Source organism: Triturus cristatus, chromosome 4_1 (genome assembly GCF_964204655.1).
Source record: "Triturus cristatus chromosome 4_1, aTriCri1.1, whole genome shotgun sequence".
Taxonomy (NCBI): Eukaryota; Metazoa; Chordata; class Amphibia; order Caudata; family Salamandridae; genus Triturus; species Triturus cristatus.
This window is the reverse complement of record NC_140585.1, coordinates 1,093,078,239-1,093,105,651: the sequence shown is the minus strand read 5'-3', so window position 1 is coordinate 1,093,105,651 and position 27,413 is coordinate 1,093,078,239. Positions and strand designations below refer to the sequence as shown.

The following is a 27,413-nucleotide window of genomic DNA, read 5'->3' as shown; positions in this document are numbered from 1 at the left end:
CCCATGACACAGCCTGCGTGCCATAGGATAGTCGATAAATTTATGACCAATGGTTACTATCTAGACAGAGTAGACTGCGATTGAGGCCTCCGCAACACCGACGGCTGCGATGCGGGACGGACCGGCTCAGCCCAGAGCAGGCCAGTGCCTCTTTAGGAAGCTGCTGAGCTCATAATCGATGCGGGCCGGTGTTTGCTGTCGGAGTTGTTGTGCCCACGATGTACGAATTGTGGGTGCCGCTCACCTCAAAGTAAAGTAAGTGCCTGAATTGTCACTCTGTTGGAGCTAAAAGAAAGCCTTTAAGTGAATAGCGCCAGCTCGCGCTAACCATAATGCCGTGCTGGTCCAACAAATTAATTACAGCACGGACAGCGGCATCACTTAAGAAGTCTGCTCGTGTGATCTGGTGTCCTGTTGCTGGCTGTAGGCCTGGGCAGGTAGCGGCACGCCGACCGGGAAGGACACCACTCAGCTGCTCTTTAATTAATTTTATAAGGGTTGAGCACTACTACTACTAAAGTCTATAGAAGAAATGAGAAGGTCAGGGCACTCGAAAAGACTGCACCAATCAAGAAAATGTGATACAGTATTATAAATGAAAAGAGATGTGGTGCAAGAAGCCAGGGACGTGACCCTCATGCGCCCCTAATATTTGGTGTCACCCAAAAAAATGCACAAGACAGAAGTGGCTCAGCACACAACTTAAATACAGATATAACGGACAAAATTATTCGTCATAGTCAATAAACAAACAAATGAGTAATGTATCCCCAAAGATTCACGATAAACTTTGAAGTCTTGAAGGTGAGTTTCTCTTTATTTGGTAATTCAGATTTTTCATTTAAAATTACAGCATACAATTCATAGCCAGTTCATAGCCGACGCGTTTCGTCCCAACGGGACTTCTTCAAGGCTTGCGAACAGTAATTTTAATAAAATCCACACAAATTAGAGTTTTCCATTTTCTCTTATTCTGTATTTATGCGGTCAGATGTCTAAGATCTCAATATTGGCCTAGACCCAGTGTTGGTATGGAGTGAAATGTAGAAAGAAAAGGTACGATGGCCTTGAAATGTAGAAAGGAAAGGTACGATGGCCTTGATCGTGCGATATGTTCAGAATCACCGGGTCCGTGCTCCGTATATGCCAAGAGGTCTCTTGGCATATACGGAGCACGGACCCGGTGATTCTGAACATATTCTGAACATATCGCACGATCAAGGCCATCGTACCTTTCCTTTCTACATTTCAAGGCCATCGTACCTTTTCTTTCTACATTTCACTCCATACCAACACTGTGTCTAGGCCAATATTGAGATCTTAGACATCTGACCGCATAAATACAGAATAAGAGAAAATGGAAAACTCTAATTTGTGTGGATTTTATTAAAATTACTGTTCGCAAGCCTTGAAGAAGTCCCGTTGGGACGAAACGCGTCGGCTATGAACTGGCTATGAATTGTATGCTGTAATTTTAAATGAAAAATCTGAATTACCAAATAAAGAGAAACTCACCTTCAAGACTTCGAAGTTTATCGTGAATCTTTGGGGATACATTACTCATTTGTTTGTTTATTGACTATGACGAATAATTTTGTCCGTTATATCTGTATTTAAGTTGTGTGCTGAGCCACTTCTGTCTTGTACTACTAAAGTCTATTAACTGAGAAGATCCGTGTTGGGGCCCCCACATCCTGTAGGTCGGGCCGGGTTCCACGTGGGCCATAGAGAGTGGCCTGGAATATAGAAATGCGTTGATTCTTCCTTTTACAAATGATCATTTAATGGCAGTTTCTTGCCCATTAAGCTCCTGAGTTTTTCATTTTTTCTGAGTCTGGTACTGCGCTGGACTGCTCACTGCCTGGGTCGGCCTCGCCACCTGTTGGATCTCCCTTGTCAATCTGCTAGAGGTGCGCCTTGCAGGGGGTTCCGGCAGCAGCTGAAAATGTTTTGGAAACCTTTTCCCTCTCTTTATATCTGGAGGCCCTGCTGGTTGCCGTCTGTTGGGAACTCTATACAGGTGTAGCCGACGTGAGCAGAGAGGTGAGGGGGCATGGGTTCAGACTCCGCTGTGCTGCACACGGCAGAAAGCAGGAAGGGGAGAGGCGTTTTTGTTGTGGGCAGAGCGTATCTCTTATTTGTTCGGTCCTTGGTTTCGGCTTCATTGCTGGTTTTGTGAAAAGTTGACATAATGGCAGTTGTTTTGCCGAGGCAGCAAGTGGTGCTATGGTGTACTATTTGGGGATGTTTACATGGCACCACCATATTACAGTCCTGAATCCCCTGCTATGTTGTGAACTGTTTAATTCTTCTATCGCACATTAATTGAAAAATACAGCACCTCTATTAATACCATATTGCTGGTAATTACAATGTTAGTCATGATAAACGTTTCATTGCCAGAACTTTGCTTGCCCATACATATAGCTGCACTGCACAACTGCATATGCCCAGATACTTTGAGCTGCTCAATTGTTAAGACTTTTTGGAAGCTGTTCTCTGTATGACTGCATTCCATTGGATCCTTCAGACCTTTCAGGGGTCTCATGGGGCGTGTATTCAGTAGCACAAAACCAGTGGCAGCAATAAAGCTTTCTCACACCCCTCTGCTTCCCTCAAAACACCTGAATCTGGGGCCTGACTTCAGCCACACTCAGCCTCCAGGCAGCCCCCCAAATAAGGGCACTAGTTAAGTGCCCTTCAATTTCTGGTGCTTTGCCGCAGTTTGAAGGTTTGTTTAGAGTTTCTCATTGAACAAATTAGTGTAATTTCTGCTATTTATATGTTTCCCCCATCTTCAATGCTTGATTTTGCTTGCAAGAAAGTGTCACTCATAGTCATCGAATGTCACTCATAATTACACTGAAATTATAAAATATCACACATAAGCAATCTGAAACCTTAGCAGCTATGTTTAAACAGACACATTGAGGATGTGGTGTAACGGCCAGAGCGGTCGGCTTTGGAGCTGGACAAACAGGTTCGAGTCTCGGCGTCGGCTCAACATCCTGTGATTCTGGACAGATCACTTAATCTCCCTGTGCCTACCAAAACAAATGAATGTATCCTTGTGTAATGTAACTGGTGCACATGTAAAGTGCTCTGAGCCCTTCCGGTCGTGTTCGCACAATATAAAACAAACAACAACAAAAAAGTACCCCTTCTTGCGCCAACTTTGTACAGCGCTCTAATACCCCTGTGGGTCTTGTTCGCACTTTATAAAACTTTTCAAATAAATAAATAAAATAAATAATCAAGGGAGCAGGCGATAAAGTGATAAAAAAGTGTTATTGCTGGAAGGCAAACATGATACATTCAGGGACCTTGTGGGAAGACCGTAAAAGAGAACTTTGCAAACAAGTTTGAAAGAGTTGCATGGTAAATAACGTTTTCTGTCATCACTAAACTTTTCTGCTTGCCCAACGTTTTGTGATTTTTATCTACTGGCTTTCATTCTATGCATATGTTTTCTTTTCCTGTGCGTAGAAGTGACTTCTGAACTCCTCACAGGCATTGCAATGTGCGGTCTTCCTCCTAGAAATATCCAAAATACTGCACCATTACCTTACTACAGACTTGTCACCATTCTATGACCAAAAATAGGTAGTATGTTTCATGATTAAAATAGGCTAGTTTGTATAATTATGACATCATAGGAAATGACATCGCATGACATTTAACCTTGTTATGACCTCAAAGGTAATGCTCTCACTTGACATATGACCTATAACAGATCAAAAGTAGAGAGTACTTAACCTTTGATAAATGGACAAGATGTTCCATATTATATATCCAGTAGTGAAGGAGAAGGGCTTCATTTTCTTTCAGCAAGCTCACCAAAACCAGTTTCAAGACTTGCTTTCTAATAAAAATGTGTTTTGATCGGGCGGGCAGGCCTTTTATTTCACTGGGCCTTCCCTTGGTCGGCTGGAGCTCTTAGAGGCTGGTTTTGAAAGCCTATTGCCACTTCTGGTATCTTTGTCACTTTCGCCAAGCCCCAGATATTAATTGCTGCAGGCACAGTGTTAGAAGCTGGCTTGGTATATGATGCACACTTATGTAAGTGTAATGAGAAAACAAGGGAATCCCAATATTCGAACCTGGGCTGGTTATTAGTATTTTAAGAGGACAGTGGTTTTTACAGGGCCAGTTCGGTCCCAACAAAACACGAACAGTTAGGTTTATAGCAGTGTTACTCAATATGTCTGTATCAACAGGCATAAAGAGGCATTTATTGCAGGACGGAGCACATAGTAGATAGTATTTAACTGTACCCAGGGGCACAGGTGGGCTTTTTCGTCGTGCAGTATTTATTTATAAACCATAAATAATAATGCAACGTATTTTCTGAGATTATAATTCAAGTGCTCACAAAATAAGTGACAGGAGGCATGATGTGACGAGTGAAGGTGACTTTTAAAATATATACATCGCATTGACAACAAAAGATAGAAACTCCTGGGCTTAGTTTAAACAATAAAATGAGTTTCTTGTTGTATAGGGGTCGACGACGTTTCGCTCTCACTGATTTGAGATCATCATCATGACAAAAGTTGTGAGCATGAAGAATATATAAGAAAACAGTTGAAAGAAATGTGTTGAAGATGGTCCCTGAGTCAATAGTTACAGAACATTAATGTTGAACTAGTGTTCCCAGTGGATCAAATCAGTTATCGATGAGTTGATTATTTCATCAATTTTAATTAAGGGCACATATGGTCATGAATTAGTTAAGAGAATGCGACGCAGTGACAGTAAATTAGAACGTTAACCTAGTGCTCACACTTTAATGAGTTTGATTTGATTTGCTGTGTGTTGAATAAAAGTTCAAAGTAAATGCAGGCAGTATGAGCCGAAGGAAGAAGAATTTAGAAAAAAGATAGAGGAAAGCTTTGCTGAGTATACGCCATTATGCTCCATGAATAGAGGAAAGAGCTGCTTACTAGGCAACCACAATGAATCTGGTGCCTGGAAGTGTGACTGGTTGGTCCCCGAAATGAAATCGGTGCCTGCAAATATCCCAAATGGAATGGGGTGCTGTCGGGAAAATTACCAGTGTGAAGCAAGGCACAAGGAGAGGAGAGAGTGCCACTACTAGACAGAAAACAGAGCAGACCACTTACTCAATTAATATACAGTAGGCCGCGATGGTGGGGCCGGTAGCCGGGGCACTGTGGGGCAGGTGCACTGTTAACACACACAAAAAAAAGAGGTCTGCAAGAGGAGTGCAAGTAGAGAGTAGGGCATGTTGAGGTGCCTCTACTGTGAGTGATTAACCACAGAACATTTTACTGAATTACATTAGTCGTTGTAGTCATAATTAATGGCCGTAACAAGGAAGGAAAACTGTCACCGCTTAGTCAGAGTTTTCATGGTGAAACCTGTAAGGTGCACAGGTGCTGGACAGAGTAGAATTTGCTGCAAGATCACTACAGCACCTCTCGTGCAACACTTTCTGGAGAAAGGACATTCTGAAACTCATTTTACGTGGCAAGTCATTGACATCCTATGCCCTCACGGTAGAGGTGGTGAGCACCAACAAACTTTGAATAGACTTGAATGTAAATGGATCTTCAACCGCCGCATAATCAACCAAGGTCTGAACTCAACGGAAGAATGGAATGAAATTCTGTAACTACTGGTTTCTTTCAATCTTCCTTGCTCTGAAATGTATCCTGTTTTTATTTGTTTTTTATTGAATATTCCACCACATGTTAATAAGGTTACTCCAATGTATGCTCCCTTTCAGTATTAGTTTTGTAATCTTTCCGTGCCTTATTCTACAGTATTACTGTTTTTTTGAATTGCTGTCCTACCTCTCTTCAGCCATTCTTAGCATTAAGCATGTCTCTTTATTCTCTTACTTTATTTTTGCTATCCACTAATGTATCCCGGGGAGTCTGCAATTTCACTTATAAGTTGCTTGCATGCACTTAATTCGCATGTTTTGGAAGTAATACCTGTAACCCCAGCCACAGTCTCAGCTGCCTTCATTTACATGAACAATTGCACGTTCCATCAGCTGCCGTAGCAACTGACACACCCCCCTATCTGAAACCAAGCCTTGACTTGGTCTCCGATTGAGACCAGATGCAGCTCCTTATGCGTACAGACACACACACCAGCAGCCCGAAAGCGTATTTATACTCCCGCCCGATTCCATTAGCCATCAGATGTTGGAGAAATCAAGACAGAGAGGCTGCCCATCTCACACGGAAAAGACTGACTCACGCGGTTCTCCGTAATTGCATTTGTGTGAAGTGGCGTCTGAAACCGCCGTCAAACTCAATAGAGGACTTCAGGAAGATGCCGCTGCTGGGGAAGGTGAAAGTGTCCGGTGGAACCCAAAGGTGGATTCAAGTTTAGAAGTACCTGCAAGCAGAGGGGACAGAGTCTCTGCCACTCATGAGTGACTAGGAGGCATGGAAGACGAATGCCCACCGATGTTGAGTGTTGCAGTAGAGCGGACAGTGACCTTGAAACTGCAGCTGTGTTGACCAGGCGATGCTGTGGAAGACCAGGAGCCGTGCACAAGCTTTCCCATATCGGATGTCCAGAGTTGACGGGTTGGTGTCTGTCAGGAGCACCAACAAGCCTTTGCAACTGCAACCAACGAGGAAAGTGAAAGGGGACTCGCCACAAGCAGGGAAGTCGGCAGGCCCGAGCAATCAGGGGAGCCAACTGAATTCAAAGATGACCATCAAAAGGACCAACAGGCCGGAGGCACTGGAGTCACGAGAGGACCCCGAGCAGCTCACCAAAGATGCAAGCCCACAATGTAAGTGATGCAGTGAGGACGAAGATCTTGGTCGCAGGAGACGCTTAAGGTTGAAGCTACTTGGAATCTGAAGATCCTGGTGGAAGGAAGCCAACAAGCGTTTGCAACTGCAAGTCGATGCTGTGAACAGGGGTTCGGTTCCTGCTCCTCTGATGAGGGATACTGGCCTCAGACTTGGTGAGAGGACAGGGCATGTCTCAAGGGATGTGAAGAACCACGACCTGTGTTGCTGAGTCTTTCGGAGTCCATGGGAGCCCAGGTTCAGGAGACCGGTCAGCTTAGTTGGGGTGCCTGCAAATGCAGGGAAGTGACTCCTTCACTTCAAGGGAGATTCCTTCAGGTATCTTGGATGCCCACAGGCCTTGGAAGGTTCCTGTATGGAGCACAGGCACGGACGTTGCAGCAGACGAACAGGGCAATGAGATCAGGGGCATCAGGAGACTTCCCAGTTGCAGCCTTGATGTCCAGAGTGAAGTCCAGAGTACCCAGATGGTCGAAGAAGTGGTGTCTTGAAATAAATCTTGTCCCACGATGAATCGAGGGACCCACCCACAGGTAAGCCCTTAAGCACCCTAAGGAAAAGTTTGGGACGATTCAGGGTTTCCTCCCAGGGGAGGGGTTGGACAGTGGGGAGGAAACTCCCATGTCCTTTGTCCTGTTTTGCGCCAGAGCGGGAGCCTACTGCTCCCTGAGCTGGTTTGAACTGGACTATGCAAGGAGGGCACCAAATCTGCCCTTCAAGCAGACTGAGGGATGCTGGCAAGTGCTCCTACCCGGCCCCAATACACTAAACCCTGTTTGGGAGGTGGTCACACCTCTCTGTGACAGGATACCTATTGTTTTGCCTTCCCCTGCTCGATCTTGGCTCAGCAGCAGGAGGGCAGAATCGGGTCTCTGGTCGGCAGAAGCCATGTTGTGCTGTCCGGGTCTAGAAGACTGGGACCGGGAGCACTGAAGGCCTCCCGGAGGAGCTTTACAGTGCATTGAATCATACCTACCACTCCGTTTATGGTGTGGGGCTATAATTTCAATATGTTTGATACCAAACATGACAGGGTTTGTTACAACCAGTTTAGAGATGGTCATCGCGTAATGATGCATGGCCACTCTATATATCGTAATGGCTGATACACTTACAACCTGGGAGAATGGACTCCAAAAGTTGCCCTGCTCATGTAGGGGCACCCTCACATTTAGAACTGAGCACCCTGTCCTCAGGATTGAAAGGCCTGCTTCAGATGTGACTTATAGGTTTTAAGTGCAGTGACCTTAGATCTAGGGAAACCTAAATCTTTCATAAGTGGTGCACCACCAGCTTACACAGGCTGCAATGGCAGGTCTGTAGTTACAGTATGAGTGGTCTCACATGTGTGGCATAATACATGCTTCAGCCCATGGGGGACCCCTGGTGTACCTATGCCCTGGGTACCTCAGTACCAAATACTAGGGACTGTTAAGGGTACACCAGTGTCCAATATGGGATATACCTAAGTACTTACCATACCAATTTAGGGGAGAAAGCACAGAGACTGGGGTCCTGATTAGCAGGATCCCAGTCAGATTAGCCAGAAACAGCATAGCACCAGGCAAAAGGGGGGGGTTACCCATAAAAGCAGAGCCTACTTTCCTACATGCAGTGAGGCTTTAAAAGAGAGAGGAAGGAGGGAGAGGGAAGGTAGACTGGAAGCGAACTGAGAGAGCGGAAAGAGAAACTGGAAAGGCAGCGATTGTTCAAGGAGACGAAGGGAGCGGGGCTGGTTTGATCACTCTTTTCTGGGCTGCTTTTGTTTTCGTAGTCCAGCCCTGGCTCTGATCCCAGAGAAAAAGATAGACTGGTCCATAGTAACCGCGTGCCGCCAGAAACCACAAGAGGATGTCTCAGTGTATTTCTCAAGATTTGAAACGGTGTTCTCCGATTACAGTGGACAAGACATGTCCACCGCAACCGGACACCACTTATTTGTGCAGAACTACGTCAAAGGACTACTGCCAGATGTATCCCAGAAATTACAAGCCAGTGAAAGTAGTTGGGCAGCATCTAAACCGGCGGCCATTCTCCAAATGGCCCAGTACTATGAGCATCAGAGAAACGAAAATGACAGGGCTACAGAAAGGAAAAAGAAGGACTTGAAGGAAAGGGTGATGATAGCACAACTCAAGGGGGCGAATACAGGAAGGGAGCAATATAGGGGAGGATACCAGCAGAATACCCCTAGAGTACAGCCACCTAGAAACAATTCATCGACTTCATACGTAGGACTCCAAGACCTAGGACAGGATCAATGTGCATTTTGCAAAGAATATGGACACTGGAAAACCCAATGCCCGGTTTTGTTAGGAGCTGGTAGGGGCAGGGGGGCGAGGGAAATAGCAAGTGGACAGAGAGGAAGAGGACGTGGGAGAGGGTACGCGAGTGAAGCAAATGAGGAAAGGCCAGGAAGAGTGAACGCATTTGACCATCCCAAACAGAATCAGTACCAACAGACAGATTATGACAATACGTACGTCTTTGCATAGGACAGCCAGGGGCAAGGGAGGGATCCAGTCGAGCTCTATGTTGATCAGCAAGGCCCTTATGTTACCGCTGAGGTCCTGGGTACAAAGTCACCATTTTTGGTAGACACGGGAGCAACACGTAGTGCACTATCCAAACGACTGATTCCAAGGGCACCCTTGTCAGGCTCACATGTGACCTCAATAGGATTTGACGGTACGCCCACCACCAACCCTTTGTCCCGACGATCCCTTTTAACCTTGACAACAATAGCGTCGAAACAACATTCCTCCTCTCTTCTAACACCCCAGACGCCATTATGGGTCTCGACCTTTTGAAACACTCCCATGCGACTGTCAGATGCTCACCAGTGCGTGTCATCCTGTATGACAACCCTCAGCGCCATAGAGAGAACCCTTCTCAGCACATGTTTCCCATCTCCGAGACTGACGCATCCCTACTGGACACTTTGCCATCACACTTATGGGCTAAAGCTGATTCAGACGTAGGATGAATGATGATTGACCCAGTACACGTAACAATACGACAGGACGCAACCCTACTGAAAGTACCGCAGTACAAAATATCGCCAGAGGGTGAGAAGGCACTGACAGAGATCATACACTCTTTGGTAGAGGCGGGGTTGTAGAGGAAGTAGTGAGCAACGTTTGTTACAGTCCCATACTACCGATTGTAAAGAGACAGGGAGAGGGAGACGGAAAAGCCTACCGCTTCATCATTGACCTGCGGGAGATAAACAAAATCGTAGTGCCACAATACCCAGTAGTTTCCGTCATCACGACAATTTTGACTTTAATCCCCTCCGCTGCCACCACCTTCACTGTAATTGACCTCAAAAACGCATTCTTTTCCATACCTATACAGGAGGACAGCCGCTATCTATTTGGATTCACCCTAAACTCCCGTTCGTACAGGTTTTGCAGAGCACTTCAGGGGTACACTGTGAGCCCAAGCATCTATAGCCAGGCGCTTAAAAGACAGTTGGACGCCATACAATTGCCAGATGGAGTGGCACTAATACAATATGTAGACGACATCCTTCTAGCAGCAGACACCATACCAATAGCCGTCACAGCCACCATCAAACTACTCCATTTTCTTGCTGAGAATGGTCACAAGGTCTCCCGAAAGAAATTGCAGTTCTGTAAATCACAAGTGACCTATTTGGATCACCTTTTATCAAAAGAAGGGAGGAAACTCATGCCTGACAGGATCCAGACAATTCTAGACATCCCTGTCCCCAAAGATCAGAAGCAAGTCCGCTCTTTGATAGGTCTTACCTCATTTTGCCGACAGTGGTTACCGAACTTTAGCCTCATTGTCAAACCCCTTCTCTCCCTCCTGGCTAAAGACATCCCCTCGCCTCTCCCCTGGACCCCCGAATGCCAGTCAGCCTTTAAAGAACTGCGCAATGCCCTTTGTTCAGCGCCTGTCCTAGGAACCCCAGATTACTCCAAACCATTCTTCCTCTACACGCACGAGAGGGAGGGATGTGCATTGTCTTTCCTAACACAATCAATTGGTCACAAACAAGGCCCTTGTGCATATTTCTCTGCCACCCTCGATCCAGTAGCCAGAGCGCTGCCAGCGTGCCTGCACGCTGTGGCAACTGCACCAGTATTGATACGGCAGAGCGAAGGAATAGTGCTCTCCAATCCAGTCACTGTTTTAGTACCCCATGCAGTCGACCCACTACTAAACCAGACCAAAACCCAACACTTGACTAGCGCCCGACTGACAGGATATGAGTTGACCCTGCTAGCACCGCACATTACTCTAAAGCGATGCACCACCTTCAATCCAGCCACACTGTTACCCCTACCCGAAAATGATCCTAGCGTGACTCCACTACATAACTGTGTGACACTTACCGATGAACAAACAAAGAGTAGAATAGATCTCAGAGACACCGCCTTTCTAGAACCAGATGGAGAACTATGGGTGGAGGGTTCATGCATCAAACTCCCCGACGGCACTACCTCAGCTGCATATGCTGTCACCACAGCCCGAACCGTTCTGGAAACAGCCCGTATTTCCCAACGTTCAGCCCAGGCTGCAGAACTCCTTGCCCTCACACGAGCATGTATCCTAGCGACTGACACGACAGTTAACATATACACCGACAGCCAATATGCCTTCGGGATGGTTCACCTTTTGGGATCTTATGGAAAGAAAGAGGGTTCCTGACTTCACACGGTACACCCATCCTGCACGGAGATTTAGTCTCCGCCTTGACGCAAGCAGTCCTCCTCCCCAAGAAGTTAGCAGTGATAAAATGCCAAGCACATAGGAAAGTGACTGATCTCATTGGACAGGGAAATGCACTAGCAGACGTTACTGGTGGGACTAAAAGACGAGGAAGATTGCTGGAGAACTAAAGACAGAAATAAATGACTGTTACCCAATGCCTACCTCATCCCCATATTGACCATGGCACATTTACCAGCACACATAGGCTCCACCCCATGATTGAATTACTCACCAGAGTATGGCATAATGTCAAAATAGCAGAATCTGCAAAACGCCTAATACAACAATGTATTGTCTGCCTACAACACAACCCAGGGAAGGGGACAGTAGTACCACGGGGAGGGTTTGGAGTCCCTGACCACCCCTTTGAAATCCTTCAAATGGATTACATTCAACTAGAGAGATGCCATGGTCTAAAATATGTCCTGGTGGTTGTGTGCGCTTTTAGCAAATGGGTGGAGGCATATCCCACCCGCGACAATACCGCCTTAGCCACTGCAAAAGTATTGCTGAAAGAATTCTTCCCCCGATACGGCCTTTGCAGAATTTTATGGAGCGACAACGGCCCCCACTTCATAGCCGAGGTGATACAGAACATACTGAGAGGGTTGGGTGTAAAACAAAAGTTCCATGCTGTCTTCCACCCCCAATCAGCAGGCCTGGTAGAGAGACACAATGCAACATTGAAACTAAAACTAGCCAAAATAGTTGCCACGACCGGGTTGAAATGGCCTGACGCCCTTCCATTGGCATTGCTATCAATGCGCTCCACCCCAACCAAACTCAGACTGACCCCGTATGAGGTGGTCTTCGGCAGGCCTATGAACATTTGGCCGGCACCAAGACCCACCTCCATTAACGATGTCCCGAACATATTAATGTTGGATTATTTCATAAATTGACAATCGAGCTAACAATTATCCACCAACAGGTGCAGCAAGCCTTGCCTGACATATCCAGGGGCCCGGGACATGAAATAAAGCCAGGCGACCATGTAGTGATTCGCAACTTCCAAAGAACAAAGAATCTGGAGCCTAGGTGGACGGGCCCCTGGCAAGTCCTGATCACCACACGAACTGCCCTCCGAGTGGAAGGAAAACAAAACTGGCTGCACGCTCATCATTGCAAGCGAGTCCCTCCAACCCTGGCAACCTGTGAAGGGGTGGAGGTGCAAGAGGAAGTACTCGCGAAGAACCGACCAGCTCTGAGTTGCTACCCACAAGAAGACACCCTCGAACTATCAGAATTTCCCGACCCCACGGTGCCATCCAAGAAAGGGTACAACCTAAGATCGACGAAAGGAGGGAGCTCCAACGACCAGGCCACTAACTGAGTCAAGGTCTCAGATCGGTAGCACAGTCAAACAATGCTACCAGGAAAGCGCCAGACAAAAGTCTGTGGTCCTACCAATTGTTGAGCTCCTCGAAGATGATGGAAGAAACTGAACACCTGCAAAGCCACTGCAAAGACACCAAGACTGCTAACCTGCACAGCACAAAGACAATTGCACTTGTAGCCGCATTTCTCACCTGTCTCCTGCTAATGGTCGCACTCTGGATCATTGAAGAGAATGCACCTGCATACAGAACATTGTCACCCACCATGCAACCAATCACCAAGAAAGAACACTACCTGGTATCACTACCGCCACATCTCCGAGAACGACGCAAAGAATTCTGGAATAATTCTTTCGTGCAGATGTTGCACCAGCACAATCTTGCCACCAATGCTACCAACTGTTGGGTCTGTGGGCTGTTACCACATGCCACTGAACATTCCATCCCTTTCATCCCTTCGCCCTTTTCTATTCACGGATCTTGCCTTGCCTTGATGATGCTCCTACAAGAAAGTTACAAAGACAATGCCACTTCCGACGAAACAATCGCCCATTTCTACAACGAGTTCTGGCGAAACAAAACAGGAAGAACAGCCGCCCCCTTCTGCCCTCACACCTTCAATGCGACATTCCCGATGAATGTCCCCTCCAAAGAACGAGTGGAAATGCAAATGTTCAATAATCCTAACCGAGCCACATTTTCCTACCTGAAGAAAAGAACTGCTGCAACACTGACTGTGGCCCTATCTGTGGTGAACGTTTCTGGCCTTGTATGCATTGAAGACTGCGGGACTAAGAATGTGGGTCACAGCACCAGTAGCATTGTAAGGACTTTGAACACTGCCAACCCTCCAGCGCTTGTTGCATCACCCAATATGTACTTTGTTTGTGGAACCAAAGCCTACACCTGGCTCCCAAGAAACTGGAGGGGCACGTGCTACATCGCCTTTGTTTTGCCACCAATCTACACAGCCCATGCGGAGCATCATCGAGAAAAGCGTTCTAAAGACACTGATCAAGCAGACTCTGCCTCATCACAGTTCCTCGACGCAGCAAAAGGGCTCATCCCGCTATGGGGTCTGATGGCAATCAGCCGAGCCATCAGACATCTGTCCCAAGCGGTAGAGACCACCCTGAACGTCACTGCTGGCATCCTCACCAACAACACTGCTGAGCTCCAAGCGGTTCGTCTGGTTACCCTGCAAAATCGCATGGTCCTAGACGTGGTACTGGTGGACCGTGGAGGAGCATGCCACATCATAGCTGCTGTGTATACATTCCTGATAATTCACCTTCTGTCTATGAAGCAATCGAACATCTCCATAGACTGTCTTCAGAAATTCATCAGGGATCAGAGACTTGGACAATTGGAAGTTAGCTTTGGGGCATCTTGAAGGAGTGGGGTTGGAAAATATCAATGATTCTCTTGGTCCCAGTATTGACAATATGTGGTTGTTGTTTGGGTATACACTGTATACCACCTTTGTGTTCTCTTTGCATAACTACCTTGCACCCTAAGACTATGGACACTCAGCTAACAAAAATGAAAGTAATGTATGATCAAGAGGTACAGGACATTATGGAGATCGAAATAGACTGACAAGCTGGCTAGTTATGTTCAAAGGGGCCACTGTTAAAAGCAAAACGACAATCGTGAACATTGCCTGCGCCATCTTGTCTGGTGGAAATTTCTATGGGCACATAAGCTACAGTCATTTTAATCTATCACAGCCATTTTGTACTCTCTTGGTCACCTTTGTTTCACCCTGCCCATACTAGCATCCCTCTGACCGACCTGGAATGTGTGTTGGGGGCTATACACTCTATTGCCACAACAAACCTCAGCGCCACTTGCTGCCACAAACTCGTTTTTCCTCTCATCTCTGTTTACCGGCAAACCTTTGGACACTGTACCCCTCACTGCACCTAGTTACACAAACAGGTTCCAAACACCACAAAGACTCTTGCAACATGATTTATTGCACTGTAAACAGCAAGACTTGTTTTTACCAACAATGGGACCTGTTTTTATCAACAGAACAGACTCTTAGATTTGGCCGGTCTCACATGTTTTAGACCCTGAAGCAAGGTCCAGCTGCAAGATAAGATTGTCTGTTTTGACCTGGGTGGGAAGAGAATTACTGTTGGGCTTGTGTGACAACCTGCCTGGGGCGGGGACTCCAAGCTTGTGTAACCATGTTGATGAAACAAATGCATTGTGTCAAACCTGTATAAAAGGAAGAGCCAAAGGAGTTAACTGCAGGACACCTCCCTCAGACATCCCGGTGTCTGCAGTTGACGTGATCTCTTCATGAGAAATAAACCTTTTTCTCGTCTTCCAGTTTCCAGCGCTTGCCTCATTATTTTGATAGCGAACCCAACGTGAATTAGAGATGGAACCCTGCACCAGGCAGCATTGAGGGTCTTAGAAGACTCGCTGCCTTTCACAGCTTTGATCCTGTTTAGCAATCAGGACCTTGGTCAACAGTTTTTGACCCCCACCCCCCACTCCAAAAATCTGCTGTGGCAGTTTGTAAAACACATAGCAAGTAACAGCAAACCACTGGACCTCAGCGCAAGGGGCCTCTGAAAAGAGTAAAGCTTCAAGTGCTCATGAATGAAAACATCCCTGCATCCACTGCATCAAGTTGTTACTTTGTTTGACTTAACGCCTTACAGTGTGGGGCTTGCTGAGAGTCAGGGCCGTTTCTACCATTAGGCAGGACTAGGCGGTCACATAGGGCGGCAAAAGGGAGAGGGCGGCAAAATAACCTAGAAACGACCCTGCGTGAGGTGCAGAAGAGGCCAGGGGTCGTTAAGCGCCTCTCTCAAGGTGCAGGGATCCCCAGCACTGCCAAGGGAGTGTACATGTGAGGCGCGGTAAGGGGCTCACCAATTACGCCACTATCAGAGCGCAGGGACCCTCAGACCGGCCTGGGCGGCAATGTGCTTGGCAGATGTCTTCTTCCGGTCGTGCTCCTCGTGCACTCGCTCAGCCCGGGGTCCCTCTTTTGTCTCAGTTATTCGCATTTATTACTAAAAGGCGCCGGAAACAAATGTGTGTGAAATCCGGTGACAAAAGTGGGTCGGTGGCCGAGAGGGGTGCCATATATCAGGCTGGGGACAGACGGGGATGAAAGAGCTCTGTGCGCCACCCTGGAGCAGTGCAGCGTTAGCCATTCAGTGCGCAAAGAAGATTATACCAGTGGATCAGGAGTGAGGAGCCAGGCACTTGCTACTGGTGTTTTCTGGATTTGTGGCGCTGTTAATAATGTTAATAATGTTAATAACATGCTACTAATTCCCAAATGGTTTAAGCAAGTATGTGCTTATCCAAACTTGGGCCAAGTATTGTAGTCATTGCATTAGGTGGATATTGTTCGTGCTATGATTACAGTAAAGTAACTTTTATAGCGTTGTTCTAGGTAGCACACAAAATTACCAACTGTGTAAATTCTACGTATAATTTGATGAAGCAAGAGTGTAAGGGCACCTTCAGAGTGATAAGAAACAATATATACACGTAAAAACATGGCAATTGCTATAATAATTATTAAATACCAACGTGTTATGATACTTTTTTATCATAATATTAATTACAAAGGAATGCAAAAAGTGTACAAACACGTTTTGTTAACTCATTTAAAAAACCAGTGTAATAACACTTTATCGAAATATGTTTATCACATCCCTATTACTAAGTAAACTATTACTTTTATTGTAAAAATAGTGTAAAAAGGGAAAGTAAATATTTTTTTATTGTAAATTATTTTCTAACAAAAATATCAAAGTATTTTATTATGGTGAGAGTTATAAAAATAACAACGTGAAAGTACATTCGATTGTAGTAACTTTAACACAAAACTAATGACAAAGTTGGGTAATACTTTTATTGGTATACTATTAAACAGGTGAAAAGAAAATGAGAAGACAAGTTTTTTGTAAGAGCCACAACAAAGAGAAATTCCACTTTCATTGAAAGGAGCAGAAGATATTCTCTGTCGGATACTTGATAGTAGGCATCGTGTGTAAATAAATATAATATTCACTGATGCATATACAGCCTGAATTATTAGTAATAATAATAATTAATTATTCATGCTCGCCTTGAATACATTTCTCCTTCCCAAGTTGAATATTGAAATTTAATTTTACCGCATCAATCTATTTACCCATTGCATCTTAAAGTCGTTGAATTCATAGCTCAAACAAATAGACCTTTAGAAAGCGGCTCATGAAACCCAACGTTCAGGCAAAAAGCTCCTGGGGCTCTGCAACCTGGCTTCCCATGCACTAGCACACTGACTGACGCTCTTCTTTCTGGTCACTTGATCGAGCGAAGACTATATCATGTGATGTCACAGAACGCTGCTACCCCCCCACCCCGTCCTTTTGCCACCCCGCAAACAAAAATAATAGTTATTTTAATATAGTGCTTTACATGATGCGTATACAGTTTCCAAAGGCTGCAAATAACAGGTGTCACGATTGCTCTATTTACCTACCTCGGCAGGATGGAAGACCGAGTGTGCTTAGCAAGGATTACGAACTTGTAGCTGATGAGTGATGGTAGTAAAAGGGAGGGGGCGGCATTTTGTAATTCTCGCCTAGGACGGCAAAACACCTAGAAATGGCCCTGCTGAGAGTGCTGCCCAGGGCAGCCCAATTGGAGAGCTCCATACAGACACATAGAGTAGAAGAGATGTGGAGGAGCTGGGCCCCAGCAATGGGAGGCTGCCCCCACCCGCACTGCAAGGGACGTGAGAGTGTCTGTTAGGCCATGGTCTTCTCTGGCCTCATAAGTAGCAGGGCAGGCAAAAACCGGTTGGCAGTGGTGCAGCCAACCGAAAAAAAACCTATATTGGTATGGTTGACAAGTATGCTGCTTCCAGAACTGGTAAAAGCTCTGGAAACCCATGTAGCTCTGTTGCTATGCTCTCTTTTGAGCAACATGAAACTCTAGATGACTCACAAGCAGACTTGATAGGTTGCAGCAGTTCTGTCTGCCTGCACCTTTTATTCAAGGAAAATCCGACCAGTTCTTTCATTTGTTTCTGAACTGATGGTCGCTGCAAGGCCATCTAAAGACTGGACTGCTGTAGTGGTCTATAATTAAGTATTAATTGTCCCTGATCAACAGCCTCTAGTTGATTCAAAACTAAGCTGCATGACTGGAAACAGATGCTTCCAGATTTAGTCTTAAAATCTCGTCCGCGGCTGCCAGTCAAAGCTTGAAAAATGCTTTCTTCTATACGACTTCATATATTTATTGACAAACAATTAAAGGGGTATCTTCTGAGTATTTCTCTTCGATCCTTCACTAACATTCTTCTTCATGGTTTGTTTTCTCGACCTTTGCACCACAGCTGTGGAACAAATTATATACAAAACTTAGAAATATTCCATAAAGTGACGACCTTTTGATTTCACTGTCACCTAACTTAACTTCCGCTGCCGCCTTCTGACTAGAGATGCCCTCTTCAAGACACCCCTGTGTGATAGTGAGCTCTATAGATCTGTAATACCGTAACTTGGCATCAGTGGCAGATAATGCTGCTTCTGGTGATGTCATCGGGGTCATGTGTTATGCTATGTTGCTTCTTGTGAGCTTAATGTTTCTTGCACTAACACAGGTATTTTGTTAAATCATACAGTTCTCCTAAAGTGATTTGAGATTTCATAAAGTGATCATGACCAGAGAAGACCTAGGATCTTCATGATGCTTATAGGGTGGCTGCCAGTTTGCCAGCTAACGAGCCTCATTACAAAATAAAAATAAATGATGCTTATTTTAATTTTTTTTTTATTTAATATGGTGTGAGATTCGGATGATAGTGGGAAATCCTCCAATTTGTAGAAGGAGTATTTATTCCTCGATTGCAGGATTCCATTATTGAAAGATTCTGTGGTGGAATTACCTTCACCTTTAGCACTTCGTCCACAGATCAGATAGTTTCCATTAACCCTAAATCTAAATCGGGCCCTGAGAATGATTAACATCCTGGTCTTAGTGGAGAGTCTCCTGTTCACTACATTTTTTAACCCACCCCCATAGCCTTTCAGGATGTCCCCAAGCTGAATGCACAATGTGCACAGCAAATGCATGCATATATTTTTACCCTATTACCCACTGTCCTCGGGGAGTTTACCAAGAACATTTCTAGATGATTGTGCATCTGAATGCACATAGCGTTTTATTTTTAACATTACTCTGAAGCATACAGGAAAACCAGCCAATGCCACCAGGCTCCTTACTGCCATCTTCTTCCTCAACTCAATTAGTGTCCTTTGTTCGGCAAATATCTCTTTATTCAAGTCATATAAACTCTGTAGAGTTCTCTTACCCATCCGTACCACCACCTTTCGTGTCGCCTCCCTCATGAGAAAGTCCCTGTAATCAGATGAGATCTAGGTGACGATTACGTGCACCCAGCCGTTGTATCATCTCTTTCTTTCCTGAGTGGGAGTCAAAGAGGAGATCTCACCATTTATCTCTCACTGGCATGCATCGATTCCAATATTCTGACCATCATGGTATTTAAGTTCTATATCTCAGAAGGCATCTTCTCAGATTGTATTTGCAATGAGACCTCAAGGACTCTGAGAAGTTTCAATGTTTGCATCCGTTTTAAGGTGCCCCAACATCACATTCTTTTTAAAGGACAGTAGAACTTGTACAGTGGTATTCATCACAGAAGAACCGCGCTCCTGAATTTTGAGTTCGCACATTGATTTTTCCTGTGTGTGGAAGGACAGGGCGGTTAAATTTCATCTTCCTGCAGTCTCTACCCTTGCACTCCAACCTCTCGGGTATCATTTTAGTTTCTCCATTGCACGCCCATTGTAAAGTGCCACCTCACTTCTCACTGGGACTCTGTTGGTGTTGGCACTTCCAGCACCTCTTTTGAGGAACTTCCCAACTGATAGGTTGCAAGGATTGCCACAGTCACTCCCAGTGACCAATGGTACTTTGCTCACAGCTCACCTAAATTCTTCCTCTGCATGGGTTGGGGGACAGGAATGCCTATGACTGTTTTGAAATCATTTAAAGATTCATTGTACAATGTTCATGACCAGTTTTCCTTCATTACTTGTTTACCTGGGACTTTCTCCACTTTGCACCTGCCACAGTTTTATGTAAATGAGAGTTTAATAGAAGTATGCGGTACACTCAGTATATATCTCTCATGACATTTGAGGCCCTGAATAAACTTTTCATGATTTCTGTCAGTGTAGGTTGGAAAGTCCCTAATGCAGATACTCTGTGTGACCCTGCTCCTTAATTAAACCTTTCTAATGGTCCCATATGTTTCCCGCGTACCCAGGGCCCTTGTCAGTACCATACTGCGGAGTGTTGTCTTCCGCATCTATCCTATCTCAAAACGTTCTTCAAACAACTTGAAACCTTTAAAGCCTTTAAGAACCTTAAACAACCACAATATTATAACCTCATTAAGAAGAACCTTTGTTTATACATGATTATTAATCTCCACCTGTGCCCCATTGCCATGAACACCATGGTTTTAACAAGGTCTAAGCCATAACAAGTTCCTCATTTTGTGTCTTCAATTTTATTTATTTATTTAGTTATGTGAAAATATGTGGAGCGCACTAATACCTAGAGTGTTGGTGTCCTGATGTTAGACTGCAAATTGTTTCCCAGGATCAAGGAAAGAAAGAGTAAACTATTTGAACAGCCAGGTCTCCAGCTTTCTTTTGAAAAGCGGGAAACCATACTCCTTTATAATGCAAATAGGAACAACGTTCCACCCTTTTGGAACATGGAAAAAGAAGGCATGGTCACTTTGCCTGACTTCACCATAGTAGAGGAAACACCAAGAATGGCATTGACTGAAGGCATCTTCCAATTCAGATGGTCGGGCACAATGGTACTGGTGAACTAGCCTGGACCATTCCCATGCAGGGTCCTGTGCCCCAGACAAGGAGACTTAACAAAAAGGTTCCCTTGTGAATAGGGGGCCAATTGAGTGCTCTTATATAAGTTGCCATTTGTGTGTTTCTAGGAAGGTTGAGGGTCAGTCTGGCTGTGGAATTTCAGATTACCTGAAGACAAACCAGAAGATTCTTCAAGATGCCTAGTTAAATTGCATTTTCATAATCCAGCCTGGACACCATCTGGGTTTGACCCACAGTTTTGTGAGCTTTGAGAGGAAGAACCTTGAATATTCTATAACCCATTTTAAGGATAGAGAAGGAGGTCCTACTAATTTATCAACGTGGGTGGCCATTACAGATCACTATCAACAATAATTCCCAGGTTCCTAAGATGGGACAGCGAGGAGGGGGTGACACTTAAATCTGCGAGACACAACTCGGTGAACTGAGTTTGAACCTCTGTTTTGTCAGAATTTAACAAAAGGTTTGAATCCAGCTTGCCACAACTATAATCCATTCACCAAACGTAACTTGGGTAGCTTTAACCTTCTCACAGATGGTAATGATTATCTGAATATTGTCTGCATTAGAGATACTCTCCAAGCCGAAGGATTGTACTAGCACGGTCAGCGGAGTGATGTAGATGTTTAATAAGGTGGGACTCTTAGAAGAGCCTTGAAGCACACCTTGTGATATGAACTCGCTGGTGAAGAGACATTGGCTAGCGATACAGCCTGTGTCCTATTGATTAAAAATTAACCTTGCAAACACAAGGTGATAGATGGAGTGCTGAAACTTTTCAACAACTCATCTCCATTTAAGAAATCTGGGTTTAATCCATCATTCTTTTGCTCACTTTGCCACCCCAGTTTGGACCCAACAATACGCAAATCAGTCTTGAACCTGCTCCTCATGGGAACAGACCAACCTGAACTGCTAGGATAGGTCCTCCCTCGAACGGAAACAAGCACCCTGGGACCAGTTTCGGGGTATCACCCCTCATCAGCCAGGCTCGCTTGAATCTGGTGGCATTCTGTCTTTTCAGTCATGGCCTTCTGAGAGTCCTTGAAAACAAGGACTTGCTTCTGTTAATTACACTGAGTCTTGCTGGGAACAACAGCATATATTTATATGCCGTGTCTCCCACTTTCTTTTTTATAGTGTCAAGCAACCTCTTTTGTTTCTGCACGTCTGAGTGTAGCCCAGAAACAGCAATGCAGTGTCATATTGTAGTGGACACATTCTTCTAACCGCCAATATTAGCTCATCTCTGACCCTGTAACTGTAATCTGGTGATGATCACCCATGGGAGTGCGCCTAGGTGCAGAGGCATACCCTTTCCACTGAGAACAACTTGGTTAGCTTTTTTGATTCAGCATCTGTGTTACCGTTTCCTCCATAAACAGCCCCACATTCCTTCCCTTCAACACTTCCGGGAACCCCACCAGATAGATATTTCAACAGGAGGGTCCTTCTGCTTCCTTCAGCTCGTGTCTCTAGTCTTTCTGTCACTGGTTATATGGCCTTTTAATCTGTCTCTAAGCCCGCCCCTTTCCTCAACTCCATAATGCCACTGGCTGCATGTTTTGTTGAGGTTTTCACCTCTGTTATTCTTTCACAGGTAGGCCCATCATCAGGTTTAAATATACTTCTGCTGCATCAATCTTGGTCATAAGGTAGGGTCTCATTTCCTGGATTGCCACAAGTACAGTTTTGATGCAGGGCTCTTGAGGTGTCGCTGTTTCCTTTCGGCTTCTCCAAAGTGTTGTCTTTGAACAGTCTCCTTACCTCCTTCATAGTCATTGGTGTTTACTTAAGTTATCCACTTTATTAGCCTGAGTTTGTTTACTAGGATTTTCCTTCACCGCTTTGCTTGTGTTCTCGGGCCCCATTACTACAGCCACTGTTGTCGCAATTCTATTGTAACGCCTATAAAATTATTTTCAGACAGGCCAGTGCTTTCCTTTCTAAATCGCTTATGCCGTTCACGTCAGTGGTCTCGCTTTTTTGGGGGTTTAGCATCTTGGGCATCCAGTTTTTATATACATGCTGTAGTTTTTACAATGTCATTTCCGTATTTGTGTTACAGGCCCGGCTCCAGAAATGTTTATTTGGGTAGGCCAAGGGTGCTTTCGGGGGGCCACTGCAGCAGTCACGGCCGGCATGATGGGGCAGGGGTGGGGGGCTGGGGGGATGTCGCGCTGGGGTTTAATTTAATAATATTAATTTTAATTAATCAGCATGGAGAAGGACAGAGTGTGCATGACTGGTTTGGACGGCCCCAGAGCGCCAACCAAATAGTCTTTACGCACTCAGGAGTGGGCACACCACTCCTCCCCTTCTCTGCTCGCAGAGCAGCCCCGCCCACCCGCAACCAAACATAAAATGGTAATAACTAAAAGTTATTACCATTTTATGTTTCTGCTTCTTGCACTGCGAGATAGCAGTGGGGCAACGCTCCTCTGCCCTAGTGTAGGAGCCGCCCCTGCACTGCGGGCCCAATTTGTTGCTTCTGGAGGTAGTCTACAAGCCCTAGATTACATCATATCTACTTGCAAACAGTCACCATGATACCACGGATTGATTCTGTGTGTATACAGAGCAAGTGGAGAGTTATTTGAAAGTAAGAGCAATGTCTGGACCTAACTGCAAACCCTCGAATTCCAGCAGACCAGGCTTCAATACAAGTACTTGAATACCAAGCATATTATAATAGTTCAAGATTAAGGAAGTCCCTATTACCACACGAAAGCCTTGACATCATTTTATTGGAAAGGCTGGCTATTTATTTATTTCTCTGCACAAATTTAACTTGATACTAAAATGTATCAAGTTAAATTTGTGCAGAGAAATAAATTAATTAATTTCTTGTCATTCTTTTGCGATGTACTTTCAAAGATACAAATTCTTGAAAAACGGTAACGCATTTGAAAAAAGAGAAATTAGTATTTTATGAAAACTGCCAGCAGTTTTCACCCCAACCATTTCAAAACTAGCAGTCCAGTCATAGAGGTAACCTTCTATTAATCTTTGAAAACTCCCTTATAAACTCATCCATACATAGGTTTCCGTGAGCTCCTTTCTCGTGTGCTAAAATAGTCAAATTATGAAAGATAAAGTATTAATCTGTAATGCAAAACAGGAGATTGAGACACCCATCTAGTTGTTGAATTGCACAATGTGAAACTAGAAATCCTGGGATCAATCCTAGCTTCCAAGCTTGACCAAATTGTGTGATCTTAGCCAAACCCTTATTTCCCTGAGCCTCCTTTATTCATCATCACATAAGAGGGCACCTTCAAATACATGTGTTCTAGATGTGCACTGTACAAAACACATTTTCTGTGAGAACAAGCCCGAGCACTCATACATCATTTGATGCATGAGTGCTCGGGCTTGTTGTCACTTGTAAGGTAGATCCCTAGGGGTCACATATCGGGGGGTGGGTGATTTCCCCGTCCCTTGATCACCATAGCAACTATTTACTAATAAGAATAATACCGCTAAGAGTGAGCACCAACACCACACGGGGCCCTATCACCCAACACAGAGTTTATTTAAAAACACATTTTCTGTTTGAGTTAGTCTACTATAATAGTGCTTCATCTGCACTAAGAATCTAAGCCACAAGTAAGGCACACATAACAACAGATTTGCCTTTTAGTTTACTAAGGGCCAGATGTACAACCTTTTTTTGTAGTCACAAACAGGCAATTGGTCCGTTAGCGACTGCAAAAAATGGTGTTTGTATGCACAAACTCTATTGTGCAAGACTGTATTAGGAAGGGGCATTCTAAGGGCGTCCCTTCCTAATAGCGAGCTACATTTGCATGTATCATTGTTTTGCAACCACAATTGCAAAACACTCGCAGTTTACCACCTACTTCAGGTAGGCGGTAAGCCATCCGGAAAGTGGAAGGAGTCACCAGGGGATCCCTTCCTCTTTGTGAATGGATGCAAAAATATATTTAAGAGCAGGCAGTGGTCCCACAGACCACTGCCTGCTCTTAGAAACTGAAACAAATGGTTCATTTTTAGGTCTCGACCTTGCTATCGCGTAAGCGATCGCAAAGCGAGACTATAGAGAGCGGGTTTGAAAAGTGCTCCCAAAAAGCGGATTGCATGGCTAGCAAGCGCACAATCACGCGCATCGTGCCGCCATGCAATCCGCCTTTTGGGAGCACTTCAAAGGGTCCGCTCCCCCGCCTGGAATGCGCTCCCCCGCCCCCAAGCGCGCGCGCGCCACGCTCCGCCGGGCTTGTCTTTTTTTTCGTTTTTTTTAAAACTTTAATTGCGAGTCGCACGTGCGGCCAAATTCTTGTTTCGAATTGCTAACCTGTATCATTGTCCAGTTGTCTGAAAATATGACAAACGTATGACAAACCGGGTCACAATCTCCACATTAGTCATCTGAAGAGTTGTGTGCGAGGAAAAACGTCCAGCGCGCACGACGCGGGCTTGACACGAGTACGTTTCACAAGTAAGTGCAAAAGTGAGACAATTTTAAACATCGACCTTCAAACCCGTAAGGCGTTAAAACAATTTAACATTTTTAACATGCGGGCTTCAAATTCGGAAGCACTTCTGCTGTTGCGGCTGAGGGCGTAGCACCGGAACTCTCCACCTTTCGAAGTTTCACGTCAGTTTCCCGAGATTAAAATTCTGCTGCACCGTAACATTTGAATCGAAATGCAACCCAGTCGCTAGTAATTTGGTAAAGTAAAATAAAAAAACGATACATTGCATCGATGCAGAATTCATTACACTCTAGAATACTTTCTGTACTCCAACCACCTAAAAAAAAAAATATTTAGTGCTGATTCGTGATCTCGAGCCACTTCGTAGCACAAGTGTGTTATCGGAAGGTGTCAAACACTGGAGCGGGCGCGAGCCTTCGGAAGATTTGGGCTGTGTAGCGGGCAAATACATTTCTCGTACCAGGAGGGGTAGTTTTCTTTGTTAGTGTTTTGCCTTTTAGATTTCATGCAGCCGTAGGATTTCTGGCAAACAAGGGTTATGTTTTTGTTGTGTACTAAAAGTTAATGTTGAAATTCGCCGAGATCACTGGAGCTGTTGACGGCCCCATTTGAGTCAACGAGCACGTCTTGCATCAATTTATGTATTAATCGTTAAAGAAAAAATAATGCCCTACGCTGAATTGCATCCGCCCCCCCCAACACACACACACACAAGCTGCCAAATGGTATGTGGGCAGTCTAGGAGTTGCCACGTTATCCCTTAAAATCCTACTATGCCAGAAAACAAAATGCCCCCTGTACGTTTGCATTTGTTTGTCGTGGCGATATATACAACTTCTGCACAAAAAATACAAAAAGGCAGTTGTTGGGGCGTTTCTATTTACGTTTCAAAACCTCAATAAGTTTCAAGTTATAGGTTTATTGTGCAAACTGATCTATTAAAATACTTCACTGAGTCACTCTCTCAATAATTGACTCACTCTCTCACTAATTGCCTCTCTCTCACAGACTCACTCTCACAGACTCACTCTCACTGACTCACTCACTCTCTCACTAATTGACTCACTCTCATTGGCTCATTCTCACTAACTTATTCTCACGGACTCACTAATTGACTCACTCTCACTGACACACTCTCACTAATTGACTCACTCTCACTGACACACTCACTAATTGACTCACTCTCAATGACTCACTAATTGACGCACTCTCACTGACTCACTCTCTCTCTCATGACTCACTCTCACTGACTCAATCTCACTAATTGACTCGCTCTCACTGACTCACTCACTAATTGACTCGCTCTCAATGACTCACTAATTGACTCACTCTCACTGACTCACTCTCTCTCTCATGACTCACTCTCACTGACTCACTCTCACTAATTTACTCACTCTCACTGACTCACACACTAATTGACTCACTCTCAATGACTCACTAATTGACTCACTCTCACTGACTCACTCTCTCACTAATTGACTCACTCTCACTTGCTCACTAATTTACTCACTCTCACTGAGTCACTCTCTCACTAATTGACTCACTCTCACTGACTCACTCTCTCTCTCATAACTCACTCTCACTGACTCACTCTCACTAATTGACTCACTCTCACTGACTCACTCGCTGATTGACTCACTCACTGAGTCACTCTCACTAATTGACTCACACTGACTCACTCTCTCTCTCATGACTCACTCTCACTGACTCACTCTCACTAATTGACTCGCTCTCACTGACTCACACACTAATTGACTCACTCTCAATGACTCACTAATTGACTCACTCTCACTGACTCACTCTCTCACTAATTGACTCACTCTCACTTGCTCACTAATTTACTCACTCTCACTGAGTCACTCTCTCACTAATTGACTCACTCTCACTGACTCACTCTCTCTCTCATAACTCACTCTCACTGACTCACTCTCACTAATTGACTCACTCTCACTGACTCACTCGCTGATTGACTCACTCACTGAGTCACTCTCACTAATTGACTCACACTGACTCACTCTCTCTCTCATGACTCACTCTCACTGACTCACTATCACTAATTGACTCACTCTCACTGACTCACTCACTAATTGACTCACTCACTGAGTCACTCTCTCACTAATTGACTCACTCTCTCACTAATTTCCACACTCTCACAGACTC

The 27,413-nt window shown here is 44.9% G+C and overlaps 2 protein-coding genes across 4 annotated transcripts in view; one reads left to right on the top strand and one right to left on the bottom strand.

The window, feature by feature from the left end:
- TRMU (tRNA mitochondrial 2-thiouridylase) overlaps positions 1-27,413 on the top strand; it is a 198,417-nt gene that overhangs the window by 1,048 nt on the left and 169,956 nt on the right. The window lies entirely within an intron of this gene.
- Positions 1-27,413, bottom strand: part of LOC146856067 (uncharacterized) — a 171,379-nt gene that overhangs the window by 110,751 nt on the left and 33,215 nt on the right. The gene's annotated exons all lie outside the window — the stretch shown is intronic.